Source organism: Paroedura picta, chromosome 2, assembly GCF_049243985.1.
Source record: "Paroedura picta isolate Pp20150507F chromosome 2, Ppicta_v3.0, whole genome shotgun sequence".
NCBI classification, from domain to species: Eukaryota; Metazoa; Chordata; class Lepidosauria; order Squamata; family Gekkonidae; genus Paroedura; species Paroedura picta.
Genome location: NC_135370.1, coordinates 66,861,389 through 66,883,323, shown reverse-complemented (window position 1 = coordinate 66,883,323; position 21,935 = coordinate 66,861,389). Strand labels below are relative to the sequence as shown.

The 21,935-nt window shown below is 44.2% G+C and overlaps 1 long non-coding RNA gene across 1 annotated transcript; it reads right to left on the bottom strand.

Moving 5' to 3' along the window:
* Window positions 1-1,555: 1,555 nt before the first annotated feature.
* On the bottom strand, window positions 1,556-18,186 carry LOC143829502 (uncharacterized). The gene is made up of 5 exons (XR_013228174.1): window positions 18,066-18,186; window positions 11,979-12,108; window positions 6,054-6,112; window positions 4,693-4,852; window positions 1,556-2,067 (listed from the first exon to the last, which is right to left on the bottom strand). It is a non-coding gene; the product is annotated as an uncharacterized LOC143829502 (long non-coding RNA).
* Between the last annotated feature and the right edge of the window lie 3,749 nt (window positions 18,187-21,935).

Here is a 21,935-nt window from a genome sequence, read left to right as displayed (position 1 = left end):
AAATTATACTGAAACTGACCCATGGCGTGAAAATCCATGGTTCATGATTGTATATAAATTGTTTTTTTTTCTGGGGAGTCTCAGTTCAATTCTGCCTCTTGTCCCACCGTGCTGATCTTGCTCTTTCCCGCTGCTCCAGACTGATGAACGCTCTATCTCTATCTACTTCGCAAGGCTGTTGTGTGGATGAAATGGAAGAGGAACAATGTTGGCCACTTTGGGACCCCCTTGGAGAGAACGGCGGGGTACGAACCGAGTAACGAAAACCAATGATTTGGAAGAACAAAAATTGAGTCCAGGGGCACTTTTAAGACCAACAAAGATTTATTCAGCTTTCATGTGCAACAGTGGCTGCATTCCCCCCCCCCCCGACCAAGCTGCTCACCCTGCCATGACCCCTGTGAAAGGGTCGTTCAATCCCCAAAGGCAGGGGTAGTCAACCTGTGGTCCTCCAGATGTCCATGGACTACAATCCCCATAAGCCCCTGCCAGTATTTTGCCCAGGAGGGCTTCTGATAGTCCAAGGAGATATTTTTTAATGGTACTTTGGAAGCACCTGCCACCTCAGCACACGAACCTTCCTTGCATGACTGAAGGTAAACTGTGTGTGTACATGCAAGAAATGTTTTTTAAACAAAATGTTCTTTTTAAAAGGTATCTTTATTAGATGGACCATCTACTTGAAAATGTTAAAGAGTTATAATAGAGTTATGGATAATGTCACTCTCCAATATATTCCTGACTTTGTCTAGGTTGAGTTTCTGTTCCCTTTTTGGTTTTGTACTTTGTGGTTTATCTCATCAAGGTATGTCAGACTTCCAAAGGTGTCCACAGGCTCAAAAGGTTTGGAGGACCTTGGGTTTGGAAATTTATCAGACCTGGTGACCAGAGCTCAGGTTCCATCAAAGGTGTTGTTTCCTCCTCTCACAGCACAGTACCTGCTGCTCAGAAACTGCCCAGGCTTTTGATGCTTCTGGCTTTTACCAGGATGCTTATTATTGGGCTGAATATTGGGCTATAAGATCAGGTCCTCCCCTGCCCTTGTTGCATCTAGTTCTCCCTGCGGCCATCCATTATCCCAGTTTTACATCGCTTTGACCCTGTTGGGAATAGGTGAATGAGGAATGTGGGTCTACTTGGAATTTCTATGCATGCCATCTTTGTCATTTTTTAAACTTATTGTATTTTATTATTGGCAGATGGTAATTTTGCTGTCCTATGTTTTTATGCTTTTACTCTGTTGTGAATTGCTACAAGCCGGCTGGTCTGGAAGTTGGCGGTATAGAAATTTAATAATAAACAAAATTAATAAATAAAATTATATGACTTTATTAAACAATTATAATAACAACAAAACTAGCTATGTTACATTGCTTAAAAAGAATATATCAATCCTATACTTTAAACCAATGACAGAAATAAAGAATTCCAACCCCCTTATAAGTCATCCTCAATTATTTGAAACAAGAAAGAAAGGAAGGAAGGAAGGAAGAAAAGGAAGAAAAGAAAGAAAATACTGGTACAAATTCACAGATAGAAATTTGTCTTCCAACACCAAAATGATTCACACAACATTCTTTCCAATCTGATTTAATTACTATTCACCTATAATTTAAAGCAGTAGTCCCCAACCCCCGTCCGGGGACCAGTACCGGTCTTCAGATCAGTCAGTACCGGGCCGTGGCTCCTCTTCATCATCCTCCCTGGCTGCTGCTTTGGGGGCTGCCCGGCCACTCTACCACCAGCTCACCTTTGGTGTTGTCCGGTGCCCGCCATGGCTGGGGCTCCCCCTCAGCATGGCACTGCGCAGGTGCTGCTAGCAGCGCGGCCCAGCAGGCGGTGGGAAGTCAGGGGCGCCGGCGGGAAATCAAGTGGAGGAGGGGCTCAGGCGGTGGTGGCAATGTCTCTCAGCAAAAGACTACACCCGCCCCTGGCCTCAGTAAAATTGTCAAGCGTTGACCGGTGATAGTTTGTCCATTTCCACAAATGTGATTAGTTTAAGCAGCCAGTCCTTGGTTGCTGGTTTATTCTGGTCCTTCCATCTTTGAGCATAAATTAGTCTAGCAGCTGTAACCATATATAATAACAAGTTATCTAATTTCTGGTTGTTTGTTTATACCATATTTAATAAACACATTTCAGTAGTTAAGCAGATCTCCATCTTAATTATAGATTTTATCATTTTGTATATATTAGACCAGAACCTTTTAACATATTTACATGATCACCACATATGAAAAAAAGAGCCAACCTTAGACTTATACTTCCAACAACCTGGAGAGACTGATTTGTACACAAGTGATAATTTCTTCAGAGTTAAATACAATCTATAGAACATTTTGTAAAAGATTTCTTTCAACCTAAGACTTGAAGAGAACCTAACTCCTACAACCCAAGTTCCTTCCCATTGCCATGCTACGTCATACATTTTTAGCCCAGATAATAATCAGCTCTTTGGTTCATTCAGATTGAGTGTCATAGTCTAATAACCATTTATACATATGATTAATCAGATGATCCTATTTATTACAGAAGTTTATCTCCACATAATCTCTTGGAATTCAAATTGGTAAAGAAGCTTATCTATTTTTAATCTTTCTGACAACTGCAAATACAAATAACAGCTACATATTTCTCTTCTCACTATTATTACTTCCCTTCTTTTTAATTTTATTTGCTGGGAACGTTAATAAATAATATCTCCATAAGTTACAAATTCTTTATGTCATAGAGATTGCTTACTAAAAAAAATTTAGGGAGGAAATTATTTTGGAATTTTTTCAAAAAAATATTTTCTTATATTTTCTTATACTTTATACATTTCTAAATTCTCTATTAGTTTTAATTTTCCTATAGCCAATATAGGCCCGCCATCCAAAACATAAATCATGATCTTATCCTTTAATATTATCCATTCTGTCAACCACTCAAATGCTGCCCCCTCATAGTACAATAATACATTTGGTACTTCTAGTCCTCCTTTTTCCCTAACATCACATAGATTTTTAAATTTTATTTTGGGTTTCTTTCCCTGCCAAATAAAATTCACCAAAACTTTTTGCCAATCCCCAAATAGTTTTTTTAAGATATAATAATTGGCAATAGAATAAGGCAATAGAATAAGACAATCTATTGGCCAATAGAATTAGAAATCAGAATAGGAAAATCATTTTTGGAAATATCATCATCTTTACTGCTGCAATTCTACCTAAAAAGGAAAGTTGAAGGTTCTCCCATTTTTTCAGAAGAGACTTAATTTCATTCCATGCCCTAAAATAATTTAACCCAAAGAGAGAATAATTTTTATTTGATAAGTATATTCCTAAATATCTAACATTTTTGAACTTTCACTCCTGTTGTAGTTTCTAAGTCATCACAATGTTTCTTAGACATTCCAAATCAACATATTAATTTTTAGTTTATTTATTTTGAAATCTGATATTTCCTCCAAATCCTTTAATTTCTTAAATTAGAGAAACATAGAATTTAAAGGGTCTTTTAAACTGACCACCAAGTCATCAGCAAATGCATGAATTTTATATTCTTCCAAATTTACTTTGAATCACTTAATTTCTACATCATTAATTTTTAAAAATCAGGTCCTCTATGCTCAAAATAAATAAATAAAGGAGGGGATAGAGAGCATGTTTTTGAGAAATTTGGTCATTGAGTTTAATTCTGGCATCTTTACTTGTATACATTGCTTTAACCCAATTTAAAAAGTTCTTACCTATTCCTAAATGTTGTAAGCTTTTCAACATAAAATTCTAGTGAACATTATCAAAGGCCTTTTCAGCATCTATAAATACAAGCTTGTTTCTCTACATGTAGACTGAAGTATTCAAGAATATCTAGCATGATTCTCACATTCTCTCATAATTGTCATTTTGATAAAAACCCACATTCTTCTTTACCAACAATCTATTTCAATACTATCTCTAATACTATGGGCTAGGATCAATGCAAAAAATTTTTAATATACATTTATTAGTGATATTGGTCAGGGTTTTGTGAAACCATGGAGTTTCTTGAAAGCCCTGGAAGGGTTTCCTGAATGGGTGGGAGTTAATTAATTTTAATATAGATGTTTAAACATGTTGAACATTTATTGGATGATATGACCATATGTGGTTATGTTGACCTTCCCCCTCCCAAAATGGCCAATGATGGAGGGGATGGCAAGGGGAGGGGGGCTGGATGGGTGTGTACACCCAATCATATTATGCTCGATTGCACCACTTCTGGGGTTTCTTGGTGGCTAAAGAATGTTTCAGGGGTTTCTCAATGTTAAAGTTAAGAAAGGCTGGTCTAACATTATAAATTTCCCTTATTTCATTTTCACCTTTGGGAATGATCATAATATATACTTCATTCCAGGAATCTTGTAGGGATTCAGATTTTAAAGTCTTATTTGCCAGTTCCTGGATAGGTGCTAAGAGCTCTACCATGATGTTTATTTATCATCTAAAAACAAGTTTTCTCCTCTAAGCCTACCCACCCTACCTAAAACCCAAATAAAAATCCTGGTGATAAATCTTACAATTTTAGCCAGAGCCTGAAGCCCTGTCTGAGGGGAGTTTTTCCCCTCCCCCTTTTAAAATGAAGATTTGTTCAGTCCCCCACTCATTCATTGGAGTACCATGGGATCTGATTAGATGACCATCACTTAAAATTGTTGGAGACTATACTCACAAAGCAGAAGGAAGGCAGCATGTTATAACCATCTCGTCAGATCTCAGAATCTAAGCAAACTTGGTACTTAGAATGGAGATCGACCACCAAGGAAGACTGTGCAGAGGAAGGCAGTGGTCAGGGGACTTCATTCACCATGGAGCCTCTCTTGCTAGAGTCACTGTAAATCATCACATCGCACACACATAATTACAAGGATTGGTTCAGAGCCTTGGAGCAGAGGTGGGACTTTGAGCAGATGATTTGAAACAGACATCCATTTTGATTAGTTTCTGAAAACGGTGTTTGAAGAAAAAGATTCAGACACAGCTTGTTTGTTTGAAAGCATGCATCTTTCTCAGGTGATGAACCATGAGGATGGCCTGACACTGTGCTAATGCTGGAATAAGTTTTGCTTTTCTCAAAGATACCATGGGACTCCTGTTTGTTTATTTAAATTTATATCCCACCACTCTCCATGGAGTCATGGCAGGTCACATAAAACAGAATAAAACCCCCAATAAAACCAATCAACCCCTCCCCCCAATAACATAAAACACAAGTAGCAGCATAATCCCATTCCTCCCCTGTACACAATTAATCATCACATGAAGGGAGTTTGCAAGATGGCTTAGAATTGGCCGGAGGAGGGGCCTCAGCTGTTCCTAGTCCTGGCCTCAACCAAACACCTGGCAGAAGAGCTCCATTTTGTAGGCCCTGAGGAACTGAGATAGCTCCGTCAGGGCCCTCAGCTCTTCTGGGAGCTCATTCCACCAAGTCAGGGCCAGGACCGAAAAGGTACCATGGACTAACACAGCTATGCATCTAGAATCCAGGAACACATATTTGAAAAAGGACTGAGATCCCACCCCCCATAATATCCAATAAAATATTCTTAATTGTACTCTTTAATAACCATCAGTTTTAGAAAAGATGTGCAGAAGTAGCCGGAACTCTATAGTTGTAACAGGACAAACTGTACTGCACTTGTGCCTACGCAGTCTACTGCTAATAATTCTTGTGCATTCCTCATTACTTAAGTCATGCTTTAATATATTTGTTTCCCTTAAGATATCTTGTTTTTCCACCTTCCCCCCATCCTTCCAGGAAACCTTGTGACAAATGTTATGTTTAAGCTTAATATTGATGCAATACTCTGCTCCACCCACAGTGGCACAATCAGTCTCACTTTGAAAGCATATGCAAAACCCCCCACATAAAACCACCAAGTAGGTAATTTTAACTTTCTCAGATGACAAGGCAGGGCACGTCTTATGTGCAAGTGTAAACCTGACCACAAGGCTGAAGCAATCCCCTTGCCAGTTCACAGGCCATTCATAGTCCGTGTAAAAGTCAGCTACTGATAACTTGTGAATACTCACCAGCAAACAGTTAGCAAGCTTGGCAGAGATTTCATCATTGTCTAGGGACCTCATGTGATCTAATAAAAAAACAGGTAGAAATAGGCATGAGGAACATGCATAGGCAACTTTCTGCACTTATGAACATAATAAATAAAATTTTATACAGACTTATATATGAAATTGTTTCACAATTTACAGTATATTGTTGGCTGCATTCAGGTGTTCCTTCTAACTGGTAGATAGCTGGAATGTGCCCATAATTTGGGATGGAAACAATTTCAAGTGTTTGTTCTCTCCCTGCCAACCAGGATTCTAACTCAGAGAGGATCACCATTCCTGGAGTATAGAGGGGCTCTAGTTAACGTATTGTGATTGTATTTATATCACAGGAGTCGGTTTCTAACTAATTTCCCACACAAAAAGGGAGGTGGGGAGGGGGAGCACAAGACACAGAGCACTTGCGAGCCAAGCACTGCGCTGTGTTTGTGCACACCTTGGTTTACTGTTGATTAAAAGCAACATTGGTATACCACCCTGAGTTCTTATCTTATATTTCATTTTAAACGGAATTCATTTTGGCTTCATGCAGCCCAAATAGCCCAGCTTAACTTAAACTCTTTAGAGTTTAGGAAATAAGGAGGTTTGGCCACAATTAGTACTTGAATAGGAAACCAACAAGGAAGACCAAGTTTCTTGTGCAGAAGATGCCAAGGGCAAACCATCTCTGCTTGACTCTTACCTTGAACATTCCATATATGGGATTGCCATAGGTCTGGCATCATCATTTTAAATGACTGGTGTTCTGAAATGAAAACAAACCTTTCACTGTATTTAATTCCAAGCATGTTTTTGAGTGCTTGTGATTGTCTTTTTGTCTCTGCTGTCTTCCTCTGCATCTGACAACTGGGAATAATGCTTCATACATCTGATGAAGCAGACAGTACTTTGGAAAGCTTATGAAAAAAATTGTTTGGTTTATTTGCAGTAAACAGATTAACATGGCTACCCCTGCAGAATTTCATCTACTCATGTGTAGCATTAATTACCTGGATTTTCAATACAGGAGATGCAGCCACAAGTTTGTAGCCTTGGGAAAAAAGGGAGAAGAGATGGTGAAAAGTGTCTAGGGTCTGAGGAATCAACCAAAATCTCTTTTACATTCTCCCTGTTGGCTGCAGCTACTTAATATTTTTTCAAACCAATCTTGTAGGGACACTATCTTGTTTTGTAGAACATATGCCACAAATGAGGTGCTGTCATAGTTTGCCTTTGGACAAACGAATAACTTACACTGATCATAGAACATTTAAATTTGGCTTGCCTGGCAGTCATTTCACACCCAGGCTCCTACAAGCTAAACTAGAGAGGCTCCTCATATTTAAGCATAATTTATTTTCTCATATCATAGATACTTTAATCAATGCTGGTTGTAATAATGCTGCTAACCTAAGGGCAGCATTTATTTTTGTTTTAATTGAAAGTTTTGGAGCCCTTCAGCATTTTAATTTCACATAAATGTTTCTGAGAAAGCCAAAAATGTCTCATTAACCCTTCTCTTCCCGTTTTCCTTGGTTTCCCTCCCAAAGCCAGTCCTACTACTTTGTACCCCTAGGGCAAACAAATAAGCCTTTTGGAGTCTTGGGGGAGATGATATATCATGAGTGCATTAATGCCATCTACTTTACAGTTAGCACTTGGAAGTCCTGTTGGTCTCAATAGCTGAGTCTGAAGTCTAAATGCATAGATCTTTCCCATTTGAAGTCAATGGGATTTCATAGTGCTTGAATACTGGCTGGATCATGATGCAAAAATAAATGCAATGAATTCTTGTACGTTAAACATGGACAAGAGCTAACTGCATATTGGACAAGATAACCATAAAGCTCAAAAGGACTATTTCCTCATCAGCTTAGCCAGGTGCAAGTATGGGGCAGTCAATTAGGATTACCCATAGACTGCAGCAGAAGATACATACTTATGATGCATCCAGTGCTTCCAATCAAAGACTGGTGAAGGAAGATGAGGAAAACAATAGATTGAATGTGGGGAGTGGGGGAAATAGATGAGATTGGCAACTCCATACATTCTGAGATGTGTACCTTTATTTTATTTGTTTCTAGTTTTATTTTTTCCAGGTAGCTTATGTTCATATTCTAATACAGTAATATATTATTATTGGCTGTATCTAGAATAAATTACTTTAAATATTTCTGTAAAGTGAAAGAAATGCAAAAAGGATTATTCTGATCAGTTTTTATTTATTCTGACTGGTATTTATTTATTCAATTTATTTGATTTAGGTATATACCGTCCCTCCCTGCAACTGGGCTTGAAGTGATTTACAATAAAATAATACAGATACAAATAATACTTCTCCCTGCCATCCTCTAGATATCCTCCACTGGGCTAATAAGACTGAGAGGACCTAAAACAAAAAGGCGGATACATGGAGGAGGGAGGCCCGTATCAATTCTCCGACAGCCACGGCCCCAGCCATAAGTCTGACAGAACAATGCAATTTTGCAGGCCCTGCGGAACTCTGACTGGCAACTCATTCCACCAGGCTGGGTCCAGGGCCAAAAAAGCCCGGGCTCTGGTTGAGAGCCAGCTTGGTGTACTGGTTAGGAGTGCAGACTTCTAATCTGGCAAGCCAGGTTTGATTCCCTGCTCCCCCACATGCATCCATGTCAACACCGAAGGGAGTTCCAAAGTTGTACTACGGTCAAGGAGCCAGGGAGCAGACTCAAAAGCCAACTCAGAATCAGAAACTGGGAATGGAGTCAAGAGCTGCCTTCTGCTGATCATATAGGGGACTGAACAGCTTGTTTTAAAGCCAACCATTAGAACAAAATGTTTTCTTGGGCTCCAGCGATAAGTGCAGCATCTCAGAAATCCACCCAGACAGAAATAAAATGCAAAACAAAAAACAAAACAAAACAAAAACAAATCCCACAAAAAGGGGGGATGCTGTATAATTCCAGCTTTTCTCCATAGCAATGGGGCAGTGTTGACTTTATTAAAGATGCATCTGTGCTATAGCACAGATTGGTCACTTGCTGTGATTGGTCACTTGCTGTGATTGACAAGCCAAGGAGTGGAGGAAGAGGTTTGGCTTGTTTTCCCCTGCAGCCTCACTAGGAGGCAAAAAGTAGATGGGTGGCACTAGATAGAAACTGACAATAAATTGATACAGCAATATAGCACAATCACAGTCGAGTGACTCTCAGCTATTTCGAATTTTATTAGAACTGCTGCACAACATGCAAGTGAACAAGCATGAAAGGGAAGAAAATAAAAAGCAAAAAGTCACCACAATCACTTTCACGTGCATTCAGGTGGCAGGAATAAATTGGCCACTGTGAAGAACTTGGACAGGGAAAATGTTAATGATTTGGGCAAGATCTGGAAGGTCTGGACTTTCCTTTCCACATGGTTGTAATTTGGCCGCCCAGCATCCAGGATTCCTTCCCTTCCTGGAATGTCTGAGCAGCGTGGTGGGGAGAGATAGGACGGGGGTCTGAGAACCAAAGAGTAAGGGTTAACTGAAGAGTTAGTTAAAAACAATTAAAGAAAGACTTAATGCTGTTTGAAATGACAGTGGGGAGGATCTGTCTCCCTCACTATGCCCTCCACTGGCCTGCCATGGTTTTTTTTTTTTTTTTGAGGGGAGTGCTTTAACTAACATGACAATGTGTTTACATAGGACTGAATATGCATTGCTATGTGTAAGTTTCAAGTAAAAAAAAAGGGCTAAGCCAACAAAACACTGATTGGTTAGCCCCATTGATTGGTTGGCCTCATTGATTGGTTGGCTTAATTGAGCTATTGACAGGCTGAGAAGCAGTGAGTGAAAGAGCACATCACTTTCTCTTTTGCTGTTTTCTGCAGCATGTGAAAAGGGGGAAAACGTGAGAAGATGCAGCAGGAAGGCTTTAAAGCAGGGGTAGTCAAACTGCGGCCCTCCAGATGTCCGTGGACTCCAATTCCCAGGAGCCCCTGCTTTAAAGTGTGGAGGGGAAAAATAGTGTGATTGAATATCACGCTATTGCAGGTAGGAGCCATCTCGCCATTTTGACCTTTTGTGTTGTTGTGGTTTGTCCTAGCGATTCAAAATGGCAAGCAATATCACACAGTACGATAAAGTAAAGGTAAAGGTATCCCCTGTGCAAGCACCGAGTCATGTCTGACCCTTGGGGTGACGCCCTCTAGCGTTTTCATGGCAGACTCAATACGGGGTGGTTTGCCAGTGCCTTCCCCAGTCATGACCGTTTACCCCCCAGCAAGCTGGGTACTCATTTTACCGACCTCGGAAGGATGGAAGGCTGAGTCAACCTTGAGCCGGCTGCTGGGATCGAACTCCCAACCTCATGGGCAAAGCTTTCAGGCAGGTGCCTTACCACTCTGCGCCACAGTACGATACGATAACATTTATTGTATGTAGCCAAAGGCCATTACAAAACACAATTAAAACAATATGGCACAAATATAAATAAATAAAACAATATTTCTCCAATATCTTAACACAGCCCACGGCGCCGCGGGCACCGCGGACTAAATAAAAGGGTAAGGGCTTGGGAGGCGGGATGTGTCCGTGATGAGGAAGGGTGCTGATTGGCCCCTTCCTCTGGACAGACTGGACAGACTACTGGAGGCACTAATGGGCAGGCGCAAAGTGCCTGCCCATTGGTCCCTCCGAGTCCCCACCAGAGTAACTGCGAGCCGCGCGCAGTGCGGCTCGCAGTTGCTCCTTTCCAAGCTGGCTCTCAAAAGACTTAGCATTAGGCTAACCACAGAGGAAATGACATTCCATAGCTGAGGTGCTGCATCTCCCCATCCACACTTCAGAACATAGAAGAACGCAGAGTGTTGCCTTCACAGTAGCTTGAAGGTGACAGGATGGGATGTGTTGTTTCAGTATCCCATTATTGTCTACAATAGAGCTCTTCTGTTTTCAGCATCTGCATTCCAATTTAAGACTCTAGTGGAATTGAACCCTGGATGAGTCCAGGCTAGTCAAAACGTTGGTCCAGGTATTGATCATGTTCTCCCTGTTAAAGCTCTCTGGTTATCATTGTCTACATTCTGTCCCCACTTTGGACACGTTTCCCTAATTAACCATAAATGCATTTAGCCAGCAGGCACAAATCTGATCCTTTCCATTTTCCATTTAATTTTCTTTTAGGTCTCATACCGCCTCAGCCTGAATTTAATGAATCAGGGAAGCGTGACCCTGAATAAACTGAACACCAGCTGACTTGAGAATGTATGTGTGAAAATATCTATATCTATCTCTCCTTTCTTGGATTAGTTTAACGCAATGAGCAACCCAGGAAAGTGAAAGGGTGTTGGGGAGGAGGCGAGGAGAAGGGAAACACCAAGAGTGTGAAGAAACCGTTCTGCTAATAGTTCAGCTTCTGTGCATATGCAAGAGCTCAGTGTCCAAGGGAAAACGTTGAAAAGTGAGAGGAGTCTTCCAATTATTTATTTCTAAAATGGCTCTTTCACACTGCAGAGGGCCAGCTGGAGGGTTGGTTGGGGCTGGGGGAGTGTTGAGTTTACACACTAAAATTAGGAAACATTCTGTGTGTGTCTTTATTTTTTTGCATCTTAGAAGAAGTCCTTCCAGATATGTTACCAGTAAAGGCTCAGTGTGAATTAGATGACAAAAACGAACTACCTAAACCTTGTGACATGAATTTAGATATTTATACGCAGCTTTTCTTCCCAGTGGGGACACCTTGTAACTTACAGCATTGTTCTCCCCTCCTTGATTTTATCTTCCCAACAGCAATCCTTGGGGTAGCTTAAGCAGGAGTGAGAGAGTTACTCACCCAATGAATGAGCTTCATGGCAAAGTGGCTTTGAACCAAGGGGAGTTTTCATCCACGTGTCCTAACTTTTATTTTGTTAACCATTATTTTTCATTGTATGAAATCTGTGTACCTCAATCTCTGTTGCTCCAACCAATAATGCTGCGATAAACAGCCACACATGGCTGGCCAAGCTCAAGTATGTAATATATTTATGGAATGTATTCTGTCAAGGCATCCAAGGTGGTTTACAGTTTTAAAACCTGAAAGACAAAACAATAATTAGTATAAATTTTTTCAAGACGTTACTTGTCTTCTCAGGAATTGACAGTATGAACTTACTGGCCTGAATATTTCTCCTTCCCCTTGAGGCACAAAGGTCTCAGTTGCCCAAGGGAAGGTGGAGAAGGACTGGGTCAGCTGGTTTCTCTCAGGGTCTTGATAGTTCTTTCAGGAGCTGATGACATGAGATCCCTGGTCTGGCCTTCTCCCTTTCCTTCCTCTCAGGGTATACAGGTTTTTCAGTAGCCTTGTATTATATAGGTAATGTTGTTTTAAAATACAGTGTACATCCCAAATCTTCAGTGATTTGTGTACAAATGTAAAGGAAAACGTGTCTTACTATTAAGCCTTTGGCCTAAAGAGTGGTGAGTCAATAGTAAAGCAGATACTTTAGAAAGTCCGAAGTCTAACTTCTGACATTTTTAGTTTAAAATATCTGAGAAGACCTTTCTCTGCCTGGGATGCTGAAAAGATGCTCCCAGTAGTTGATAACGAACCCAACAGAGCAATGATGTAATTTGATAAAGGCAGCATCATACTTTCAAGGGGGGAAAATGCAGTAATGTTAATATTCCTGTCTGAATGAGGCCTTCTGCAGTATTGTTAGCAAATTTGGGATTAGAACTTAGTTTTTCATCATGAGATCATTGTGAGAAAGGCAAATTTTCCCCAAATGCAGGGTCATCATTTTCAGACACTTCTCTCTCACAACTTAATTTCATTAATATACGAAGTATATGTTCTAATATGAAGATATCTATACAAATGCATTCAATTCGCCCAATGCATTTGATTGCTTGGTTTATATCCTTACCACAATTTTATGACTATATTAGGCAGAAAGCCCATTGCATCCAGGAATGCAACGGGCACTAGCGGGCCCGCACAGAGGTGGCTGATGCTACGCTACCTTCTGTTCCAGTGTGCAGCTGGGGTGATGGCCCCGCAGGCAGGCGTGGCAGTTGATGCGGTCCTCATGCTGCTGGCTGTGGTGACAGCAGCGCAGCCAGTTGTCCTGGCGTGCAGCAGCTGAGGCGGTGGCCCTGGCAGTGGCTAGGCCGACACTTGTGGCCGTGTCAATGTGTAGCTCAGGCAGTTCACCGCGGGAGCACCCTCCTCAGCAGCCAGGCAGCATCTGGCCATGAAGGTGGCTGAGCGCCTTGCAGCCAGCTTCTGGAGGCAGGCGCTCCAGGGGCCGGTCCAATCTGGGTGTGCCCTCTTTGCTGAGCGCGCCCGGATGGGTCCATGCAGGCGGAAGCGCAGGCCAGAAACACGGATGTGTCCCTGGCAGCGCTCCGCCTAAAGGGATTTTTCACAAATATTAGAGCTAGGAAATGATTAGGATGTTTCTGCCTTCAGCCATATGGCAAGACATTAGCCTTTATTTCAGTCTTATAATGTATTCAACATCTTCTAATTTTTCACTTTCCCCCCCCCCATTCAGCTTGTTTAAGATATGTAAAAGGTTGCTGCATGTTTTTAAAAAATTGCTAAAGGAATTGAGGCTACAGAATTAGAAGAATTTGTAGTGGAATAGATTAGAAGAATTTATCAATACGGGTCATATCGAAATAATTCTCCACAGGAAACTTCCTCACTCATCAACATCATTTTAAAAATGTTTGAAACTGGTGGTTGTGGCTTTCTCCAAATTAATACTGGAAGCGTAGCTTGGCGAAGTGTATAGAACTGTGCTTGTCAAAAATGCATACCTACTTGATGGGATCAAGCCACTGGGCACCATCAATCATTTGCACTAGTATTTAACAAATCAACAGCTTGATAATCAGCCCATTTACAGTCTTAATTCAGCCAAGTTATCTATGATTGGATACTGGTTAAACATGATGGTGTGAATCAGCCATAGCTGAGTCAGAAAACTCTGGGAAAACAGAGTAAGTACTATGAATTCAAAGTAAAGTAGCTACTTGAATTTCAGAAGCACAGAAGAACACATATTTTCACAGATTCATTTTGTAGGGGTAGATTTTTAGAAAATCAGGATGAAAATGTGTTAGGCCCCAGTAGGCCTTTGTAAACAAGCACTGCCTAGGCAGGGAGTTGTTGCTGTTGGCAGCAGATCCTAGGATTGTCTGGCAGTCAAGCTATAGATGTTCAAAGGTGGTTTGCCATTGCTTGCCTCCCATCCAAATACTAGCCAGGGTCAACCCTGCTTCTGAGATCTGACAAGATCTGGCTTGCCTGGGCTATCCAGGTCAGGGTATTTATGATACTTCTGATCATGTTTAAGCAATGCAAATTAGTAACAGATGGGAACATCTACCCCTATAGCCTCTTGTGGCGCAGGGTGGTAAGGCAGCCAACATGGTTAGAAAGAAACATATAGTTCTGTATCATTCTAGTGATGCCCATCCAATTAAGGTGATTGTCACTAATATGGCATATAAGCATATGATCTGGCCTAACCACACAGGCAAAAATTGCATATATTGCAAGGGGAAGTGGCAACTTTTATATATTTGAATGTGTCTAAGCGAACCTGCTTGAGCCTCTTGTGGCACAGGGTGGTAAGGCAGCAGAAATGCTCTCTGAAGCTGTCTGCCCATGAGGCTGGGAGTTCAGTCCCAGCAGCCGGCTCAAGGTTGACTCAGCCTTCCGTCCTTCCGAGGTCGGTAAAATGAGTACCCAACTTGCTGGGGGGTAAAACGGTAATGACTGGGGAAGGCACTGGCAAAGCACCCCGTATTGAGTCTGCCATGAAAATACTGGATGATGTCTCTTCAAGGGTCAGACATGACTCTGTGCTTGCACAGGGGATACCTTGACCTTTACCTTTACATGGCCACCTACAATCACAATGATCATGAGTAGAAACTTATCCTTTGTAGCAATGTGCAACAAGTCTCTACATTCTGATTCATTTGAAATTTCATGTCAGAATTAAGTTACCAGATTTTGTGTTTGCTGTAAGAGCTGTAAATGAGACTACAGAAGAAGAGTCACAGAGGCTGTTAATACTTGCAAATGGAGTGTCAGGAAGGGGAAAAGGAGAGAAAAAAAATCACAAGTGCTCAAGCAGACTAGAAAATCAAATCATATTGAATGATGTTAGAATCTGCAGCAAGGGTGTTAATTTCTTAGCTGTATCAATATGTAACTGTAACATAACAGCACTGCAAGAGATCAACCTGTTCTCATTTGTTCCTGACAAAAAGCTGTTGTTACTTTAGGTACAAATAAACCTGGTTGGCTTATATATAATATATAACATAACATAGATTCAAGTGGGTAGCCGTTTTGGTCTGAAGTAGCACAACAAAATAAGAGTCCAATAGTACCTTAAAGGCCAGTCTAATTACTCTTGCCCTATATAGCATTGCCACAACTCAGAATTACAGCAAAATTATTTGAATCTAAGAGCTGGTACACACAATTACCTTTCTTACACTGTGTGCTTTCTTTGCTTTTGCTCTTCTGGCTTATTTGCCATCAGCACTGAAATTTACATAGATTAAATAGGCAAAAGCAGTCATCAAAAGTAAGTCAGCTGTGTGTACAGGGCATTATTTCCAAGGAAAGGTTATCTGTCATTCGGACTAATGACTTAAACTAGTTACAAAGTCTTGAAACTGGAATCAAGCAGTTTGGGACACAGGCCAGAAATTTTGCCTCCGCTTGCACTCAAAAGCTCACACCCTGAATAAATCTTTGTTGGTCTTAAAGTTATTGTACCCCTTTCCACTCCTTTGTGGGGCCCCACAGGAGGCAGTTATCTCCCCTACCTTGTTTAACATCTTTATGAGCCCTCTGGCTCAGCTGTGCGGCTTGCGATTGGTCCCTTGCCGCCGGACTGACAATCGGAGGGCCCAATCGGCAGGCGCTTTGCGCCTGCCAATTGGGCCCTCCAATTGTCGGTCATGAGGAAGGGGCCTATCGGCACCCTTCCTCATCACGGACGGGGCCCTCCTTAGGTGCCCTTATCCAATTATTTAATCCGCTCTGTAGGAGCGGTTAAAGATGGGGTTATAGTAATTGTTTTATGTGGGGTTTTATTCTGTAATCTGCTGCAAGACGATTTGCTGATAGCGATGGGTAACAAATCCAATTTAGTATTAATAAAAACAACAATAAAATGGCATGGAAATAGCCAACTGTCCCAGTATGTGTGTATGTGTGCCCTATCATTCCTTGCTGTGCTGGCTTTCATTTGTGGGAAACTCAAAGTATGAACTTCTGTGGTCCCCCATCAGGAGTCAGAAGTGACGGGATCCATTCTGCAATTTCAGCATTCTGCCACCTGAGAGTCAACAAGGTGTAGTGGTTAAGAGTGGAGGCTCTAATCTGGTGAACTGGGTTTGATTCCCACTCCTCCATAAGATGCCTGCGGGTGACCTTGGCCCAGTCACAGTTCCTTTCAGAGCTCTCTCAGCCTCACCTACCTCACAAAGTGCCTGTTGTGGGGAGAGGTAGGGAAGGCAATTGTAAGCCACTTAGGGTAGAGAAATTTCTACCATAAGTGAGAAATGTCTTCTCCTACATGGGTAAACCAAGGCTGAGAGACATGAAGTAAATAGAGGGCTGTTGGCTGATGTTGTAAGGGAGAAAATTGGATGTGCATGGTGCATCTCTGTACAGGAACTGAGTTGGCCACAGGTGCAAGTGGTTGATTGGGCAGGTGTCCTGTCAAGGTCCAAAGGCATCAGAATTCGGTGGGGAATTGCAGCCTATGGTATCTTGAAAACTGAACAGGATTCTTTGTTGCAGGATCCTAGGATGGGTGTGGAAATTGACCGAAGATTGTGCCTGAGACTTAAGGTTTGCTCTTCAGCAGAACCTTGCTCTCCTCAGTTGCATAATACAGGTCATGGGAAAGCCCACCCTGAAGTGTTAGGTCAGCCCATGCCAATATCTTCTGTCTATAGATAGCCAGCATGGTTAAAATGTTGGCCTGTTACCCAACAAAGTCTGAGTCCTCTGCAGCCAAGTGTCTTGGGTCTTGGGTCCACTCTTAGCCTAGCCCACCTTGCAGCATTATTGTGAGGATGAAAGGAAGAAGAGAGATCCTTGGATGAAAGTTGGGATAAAACTGTGACTGAGAGACAGGTAGGACAGGTGGATATAAAACAAACTACAAACCCCAAGACCAGGTTGATATAGACTGCATGTCACAGTCTCTGTTGATGTTGTTAGGTGCAAAGTCGTGTCCGAGCCATCGCGATCCCATGGACAATGATCCTCCAGGCCTTCCTGTCCTCTACCATTCCCCGGAGTCCATTTAAGTTTGCACCGACTGCTTCAGTGACTCCATCCAGCCACCTCATTCTCTGTCGCCCCCTTCTTCTTTTGCCCTCAATCGCTTGCAGCATTAGGCTCTTCTCCAGGGAGTCCTTCCTTCTCATGAGGTGGCCAAAGTATCTGAGTTTCATCTTCAGGATCTGGCCTTCTGAGGAGCAGTCAGGGCTGATCTCCTCTAGGACTGTTCACCTTGCAGTCCAAGGGACTCGCAAGAGTCTTCTCCAGCACCAGTCTCTACAGCAGGGATAGTCAAACTGCGGCCCTCCAGATGTCCATGAACTACAATTCCCATAAGATCCTGCCAGCAAATGCTGGCAGGGGCTCATGGGAATTGTAGTCCATGAACATCTGAAGGGCCGCAGTTTGACTACCCCTGCTCTACAGTTGTATAATCCTAGCATCTGTGATATACTCACCCCTCCCTTAGGTAGATAAGCCCCCCCAGTGCTCCTTTCAGGCGATCGTGTCCCCAATGTGCATCAGAGGGTAAGAAGTGCTGCTTTTCCAAGGCATGGGAGGAAACTGGGAGGCAGGTGGAAATGTCGCTGTCTGGGGGACCCTTCCTTTAAAGAGCTTGAGATCAGCTGTGATCTAAGCTGTTGCTTTCAAGCAGAAAGACACCTGAGCCAGAGATAGGAGATTAACCCAGATTTCAGATAGTTGCAGCACTTGACCCAATTACCTGGCACAGGTGGCCCCTCTGGCCCAGTCTCCCTGAGCCCTTTAGATAGGGGAGGAGAGGAGGGCCCAGTTTCTTCTGTGAGAAAAGTCCTGGAGAAGGAAATCTCTGTCCAGAAGATCCTAAAACAGAATCACACAGAGCCTTCTAATTTAGACTGTAGTCCCAAACATAGTTAAGGATTAAGAAACATTGCAGAACTTACTTCTGGGTAATGAAATATAGGGTCCAGGTGAGAAAATGCAATTGCAAAATGCATGGAGAGGGGTCTGTAGGGCAGAAATGGGCCTAGGAGGTCTAAATCGGGTTGTTTTGCTTTTCTATGCAGTTCAGATCCCAAAATAGGCCGGCATCGCAGGGCTTCCTGTAATCCTTGCACTGGGTTTTAACGACCCCGCGCCCTGCGCTGGCTCGAGTCATTCTTCAGTCCGCTGCTTGCCATCCCCCACCCCCACCCCTACCCCCACCCCCACCCCTTGATGCAAGCATAAAGCTGTTAAGGAAAAGCACAACGACGCGGTGCCTTCGGCCAGCTGGCCCATTTCCAGTAGTAAGCGACAGGCGGCGCCCTTTGCCCAAAGTTTCCACGCCAGAGGCTGCCGCCTACCTGGGACGCCGGTATCAGGGAGATGATCGCTTGCCCGGGCCCGGCAGCGGCGCTTCCACCTGCTCCGTAAACCAATCAGCCATTCGGGCTCGGCCTCCAACCCCCCGGGGGAAAGGGGCGTCCGTCTTGCCCGCAGCACGGGAGCGAACTGCTGCTCCGACCGGCAGTGGGTGGCACGACTTGCCCCTCCCGGAAAGTATGGCGCGGAGGGGAGGGGGGGCGAGTGCATGCCTATCCCAGTGGCTGCCTGTCTAATGTGCCGTGTGCTCCCTCCCACGCGGAGAAAAAGTTTTCCCACCACGGAAAAGTGTGCGTCTCGTGCTCTTTCGCTGCCTCACCCTGCCTCGGTGACTGAGAGTGCGCGGGGTGGACCTTAAAACGGGCGGGAAGAGGGAAATGGGGCGGACTGCTGTGTAAAACGCCACTGCGAGCCGACGCCGGTCCCATTGAAAACAGTGGGAATGAGTCGCCCGAAATCCTAAACGAGGAAACCCCCGAAGATGACTAAGCACCCCAGAGGAAATGGGGATTGCCAGTAAAAGCCACCTTTGCCTAGCCGTGACGCTGTGCGATGCTGCGTGTTCGGAGGAACGCGCCCTCGCCCTGACCTTGCACGCTTTTGCACGAGGACTCGTCAACTGGGGCGCGAGCGCACTCGGGTGGGCCTTTGATAGGCTGCGGCGCGCGCGCGCTTTCTGTCTTTGTTATTATTATGTCTGGTGATAAATGTTGTTTGGGATCTCGGCGGTCCCAAACCCTATTTGGGGAAAGTGGCGGGGAGGGGAGGGGCCCCGTGCTCCAAGCTTTGAGGACTGCGCGCGTGCGTGCGTGTTTCTTTCCAGCAGCTCGCCTCCGGGTGCGTGTGTTCCGCCTCTTGCGAGTGTTTGGCTTCGCATCCCCTGTGCGTCTGTGCGGCTTCGTGCGCTTTGTGGGTGTGGGGTCCTCCCCCCTCGGCTGCCTGTTGCCTGGGCTAAGGGCAAGATTCCCACTGGCAGTGCCAGGTGCGAACTCCATCCCAGCCATTCATTCTCTCTCTCTCTCCCTCCCCCCGCTCTCTATTGCGCCTTGGAGCTCGCTGTTTCCTATTAAGGATTCCGCTAGGCAAGAAGAAGGGGCTGAAAAGGACACGCACCCCAACGCGCCGCCATGGCAGGCCCCTCCTCAGACGGGCCCCCTCCCCCCTCTCGAGAGGGCCACGAAAGGACCGGCGCTGGACTGGAAGGAGCGGGACTTGTTAAACGCCAGGGATTTCCCCGAGGAGAAACACTCCAGAGGCAGCGGCGACCGAAGGGAGAATGTCCCCAGAATATCAACAAGCGGGAAGGCGCGCAGGGCACCGGCTAGCCTCTCGCCTTTTCTCTCCCTCGCTCTCCCCCTCGCCTCTTTGTCCCCCTTCGCCAGGCTCTCAGCTCGGCTCAGCTTTTCGCAGCCCAGCAGTTTCCCTTCGTTTATCCCGCCCCTCCCCCAGTCCCTCAGGACAGGATCTCATGTGCAACATCTTTCCAGAGGCAACTCCTGCGGCCCAAGCCTGGAAACCGGGTCCAAGATGAGGGTCCCCAAAGCCTTCCCCTTCTCTCTTTCCTTGCTTTTTTCTTGCCCACCCGCTCCCAGGGGTTCTTCCCTAAACTGCTCATCCCCAAGGTGTTCTTTTGGACTCCTGTTCAAGACCTGGCGCTCATAAAGTAGTCACCCCCTTCTTGGTGCAGGTGTAGGCACTAGGCCAACCTGCCCTTTTGCACTTCTCGAGGCTTCTCCTGTATGCAGAGGAGCTGGCTTTTGGTACACTTCTCTGGGACCCTCTTCCTCTGAGACCTGCTCCCCCCAGTCCAGAGCCAACCCAAACATCAGTTGAAAGACAGCCAGGCATGTGACTTGGCTGACTCAATCGGTCCCCATGCAATCTAGTCTCGTCATTCACTTTGCACCCCTGTCTGTCCCTCAAGCATTTTACACATGTTAAAAAAAAGAAAGTGTTATTTGAGTATAGATCCTGTCCTGACAGACAGCACATGTCTTTTTTTGAGGTCCTGAGCCACTTCCAGCAAGCCATAATAAAAAGAAACATGCAATGTACATAAAAATGCATAATAAAATCAACAAGTGTTTCTATGAGATCCTAGTGGTGAGAATGTCAGACTAGGATCTGGGATAACTGGGCTTAAGCTTCTCTTCTGCCATGGTGACCTTGGGCAATCATGCCCTCTGAGTCTAACCACCCTCGGGGGGGGGGGGGCTGAACAAAGTCTGAGTCCAATGGCATTTTTAAGAGGGCCACCGGGCTGTGGCTTTGTCCTGCTGCTTCTCTCCCCCAGAATCTATCTCAGGGTGGGGTGAGGATAAGATGGAGGAAAGGAGGACAATGCAAGCCCCTCTGGATTTCCAATGGGGAGTAAATCACACGCAATGTGAAGCCCAGGCTACATACCCCTGCCCTGCCCTGCATGTGTACATACTGGGTCACGCATGTTACTGTTCACACCAGGTTTCTAAACAAGTATGCCGCCTATTGAACTCCTGCAGAATGTTTCCCAGTTTTGTTTTCATTCCTAGGCATACTGAGGAGACACTGAGCCACAGTGACGTCCATGAAGGCCATGCAGTGAGCCTCTGTGATCTGAACTCAGACTATGTGGATTCTATCACCCTGGTGCTCCATATCTCCTCCTGACTTTCGTCTACATGGAATTGCCCCCAGCTCAGTGCTATTTAGATGGAAGGCATTTGCCTCTCTCTCTCTCTCTCTCTCTCTCTCTCTCTCTGTGGTGTGTCAAGATGAGAAAAAAATTAACAGTTCCTGGTATGTTCAACTGGTTCTCCAAATATGCTGAAAACAGCGCTTCCTAATAGAAGTGGCACTCATATATTATCTCCACCATGCCTACAACAGCCCTGCAAGATAGGCTAGTGCCAGTCAGCCTATATTACTGCTGGCAAAACTGGTAGATCATAACTTGCTTTGTACGGTCTCTGGTTGAGTTAAATTCTGAACCGGAGAGTTCAGGTTCCCAACCATCACGAGTGAACGGATGGGCTCGTTATTTTAATTGCATTGCGACAAACTTCGTCGGACTACTTCCTTTCAGCTGCCAGTGCCTTGAAAGGCGCGTTCTCTATGTGTGAGCAGGGGTGTGTGTGTGAGTGTAAGCGTGTGTGTGTGTGTGTGTTTAAGGGAAGTTCTTGGGGGGGGGGAGTGTAGTTAAAGGAACAGCGTAGTTCATATTTCCACATCAGGAAGTTGCTGCAGTAGCCTGAAGGCAGAGCCCGTG